At 50.1% G+C, this 3456-nt stretch overlaps 1 pseudogene; it reads right to left on the reverse strand.

Annotated features, from left to right (window-relative positions):
• Positions 1–467: 467 nt before the first annotated feature.
• On the reverse strand, positions 468–2857 carry LOC116645395 (annotated as a pseudogene).
• Positions 2858–3456: the final 599 nt, after the last annotated feature.

Raw genomic sequence — 3456 nt, forward strand, 5'->3', positions numbered from 1 at the left:
TTAAGATATGCTTTATGCCATAGAATATGATCTTTGTGAATGTTCCAAGTGAACTTGAAAAAAAAATGTGTAATCTTCTGTTGTTGAAGTCCAGGCAGTCAACTGATGGTGCTGTTCAACTATATCCTTACTCATTTGTGCCTGTTTTATCTGTCAATTACTGATAAAAGCTGTGTTGAAATTTCCTACTCTAATAGTGGATTAATCTTTCTCCTTACCATTCTATCAGTTTTTTCTTCACATACTCCAATGCCCTGCTGGTAAATGCATATACATCATGGATTGTTATGCCTTCTTGAAGAATTGACCCCTTTTTGTTATCTTATATCCCTCTTTTTTAACATTCAAATGCTTTATTTGAATGATTAATAATCATATTTCCAACAGGGCATCAAGCATCTGAGAATAACATTATTTTGAGTAAAAGCAGAAATCTGGAGAGACTCCCCCCTCTCAGGTCAGGCAGCTCAAATGTCCACCACATGGAGCAGTGCAGAGAGATGAAGCTCAGAGGCAACTTCCTCCTCCCTTGAACTCAGGATCAGCCTTTCCAGGGGCTTCAGGTTCTGTCAGAGGTGCCTGTTGCCACCAACACTTGCAGCTGCTCCCTGTCCTTCATTCTGAAGGCTGGCAGTGCAGAGGATTCTGCATCACAGGTCAAAAATCTAGCAGACAGTGGAATCCGCATCTGAGGAAGGTAAAGAAGGGGGGAAGTCGAACTGGTAAATGCTCCTGAGTCTTCAGACAACCACGGATGAAGCTGATCTTCATACCTCTTGCTCTCCTCTTCCTCCAGCAGCAGAGGGCTAGTCAGACAGTGGGCCAGGAGCTCCTGGGCAGAGACTCTACTCCTCATATGCTCCACCCTGAAATTCACACTCCTCTTTACCATGCCCACAAAATAACAGAGTAGGAAAAATGTTTGCAGAAGGAAAAAAAGACTTTATCCCCAAGTTCTCCTGACTCAGCTGATGTTCCTTCCGCCTCTGCATTCTGGTTTGTTCCCATGACAAAGGCACATCATATTTTTTTTCAAATATTTTTTTTAAAAGATATACATCTCTCCAACCATCTTCACTTGGTGCCTCTGATGTAATGGGAAGCCTGGGGGATGTCAGGTCTCAGTTTGTAGCTCATGCACAAGGCAATGACCTTGTGCCACGGGATCTGGGCAATTGAGGGCAGTGCCCCCCCAAGTAGGGAAGGAGCTCTTGCTCTTCCACGTGCAGTGGGTTGTGCGGAACGGTTTCCCTGCCTGGGACTGGAGGACGGGCTGGGGATCTGGGAGGCATACTGGACGACTATGGAGCACAAAGGGAGCAGGGGGCCCCCGGGTGGCAGAAAGTCCATCTGCAGAAGCTGGGCCGAGCGCAGCCCGCCTCACCAGGCCAGGTGCTCAGGACATTTCAGTGCCAGCGGCGAGTAGGCCCCTAACACCCACCCACCCCCGCCCCCACCTCAGCAAACTCAGTGACAGGCCAGGACAGGTAACAGAGCTGCTCACAGGAGACCACAGGACCAGACCTTTAACAGCTCGATGATGGTGCCGGACTCCTGTGAGGCCAGGCCGTCCTGCAGCCTCTCTCCCGTCGTGGGGGAGAAACCCGCCGCTAAACCCACGCCAACTCCATCTTACACGTACTGAATGCGGGTCCAGCAGCAAAGGTCAAGGGCACAGGGGCCACAGCTGACCAAGCAGTGCACCCGTGAAACCTGAGCTGGGCCTCATAAAGCATTAATGGGATCAGGAATCTCAATACGATCTGAAATCAGTTTACTGACACCAAATCCTGCAGCATCTGGCCGTCCTCCCCTTCCTTCTCGACCACGTCTGCTCCCGCGCCCCGCACTGCAACATGCTGAGGACCGACTTCCTGGGGATGCTGGGACGCTGGAGCCCGCCAGCATCCCGAGCCTCTCCGGGGCTGTCTGGTTTTGTCCACACACACGGGGCTGACCGAGCGGGAACTGGGGAGACCCTGGGCTGCCGCACCCCTGCACGGATCAGTGGGCTGCATGCTGGTACTATCCAAGCGCTGTGTGTGCAAAACCAGTGCTGTTCCTTAAACAGTCCATTGAATTTGGGAGCTGACCTTCACCCTCACCATGAGCCTCTGAGGCCTGCCGCCGGCCCCTTGCAGAGCCCGCCTTTCCAGCCATGCCAGGCGGAAGATGCGGCAGATCGACTTCCGGTCCGCGGGTTCCTGTCGCCGGTGTGGCCTCGTTCCCGCAGCGCGGGGTTCCCTGCTGCCGCCACGCGGCTGGCCTATGAGGCCTCTCCTTATCACTGACAAGGTTTATTTTTGGTTTATGTAAGGCGTCAGTGCCTGTGCAAGCGGAAGCTGACAAGTCCCAAGAGCTGCAGGCCGAGTCGGGGAGCTGGAGACAGGAGAGCACAGGGTGCGGCTGCGGTTCAGGGCCGTCAGGCTCGCGCCCCCAGAGGAGGCGTCGTGTGAGTTCCGTGTGAGGTCCGTGGCGCAGGCCACGCTCCGTGGTGACAGCAGGCGGGGAAGGAGAAGGGTCGGCCTCTTGGTTGTGTGCAGGCCTTCAGAGATTGGACGAGGCCTGTGGGCATGTGGAGGCCATTCAGATGGACTCCAAGCCCTCTGACTCCAGTGTCCCCCTCCAGAAACCCCCTCCCAGGCGCCCCCGGAGTGACGTGTGACCACGCACCTGCTGACGCCAGGTGGACACAGACGCCACCCATCACGTCATCCGTAACTCAAGTACAGGTGAAAGTAGGGACGTGGGAGAAACGGAGGTTAGAGCGTGGGAAGGCCCGTATAAAACGTGCTGAGTCACTGGCATTGTGTTCATGTCTCGCTTACATCAGTTCTTCGACGATATTTAACCACATGTTACTGGTTTTATTGTTTTTCATTCCACTTACAGTGCTAGTCGCTGATCAGAGACCGCACCCAGGTGTCAACCAATGTTGAAATTATAATGGCGGTGTTGACACAGGCTCTGATTTGAATTTTTTTCTTCCTAATCGAAATGAAGTGTTGAGATACAGTTCAGCAGATAAAATGGACACATATAAAGAAGTTGGTTTATTTTATCACAAAGTACCGTATATATCTAGGGGTCAAGCTATAGAACTTTTTAATCTTCACAACCGATGAGACGATTTCTTTTTGCCATGTAGTTAATGTCATGAAGCGTACTTTGGAAAAATATTACCATTGGGGAAAAAGGGATGAGTAGCTTTAGAAAGCTTTAAGCTTTAGAAAGCTTAAAATTAAATATAGGTGAGGCCAGGAAAACCACTGTGCATTTCATGTACATGTTAAGTTCAGTGGAAAAATAGTATTTTACAAAGCTAAGCTTTTTATAGAGATGCTAATAAATATTAACTTTAAGTAATACTTATAAAAGTCATGGTTTTGTTTATTAATGTAACATCTGTCATTACTCTCTTTTTAACATTCTGATCATTAGTTTTATTTCTTAGCT

This window comes from Phoca vitulina, unplaced genomic scaffold (genome assembly GCF_004348235.1).
Source record: "Phoca vitulina isolate PV1807 unplaced genomic scaffold, GSC_HSeal_1.0 scaffold33, whole genome shotgun sequence".
NCBI classification, from domain to species: Eukaryota; Metazoa; Chordata; class Mammalia; order Carnivora; family Phocidae; genus Phoca; species Phoca vitulina.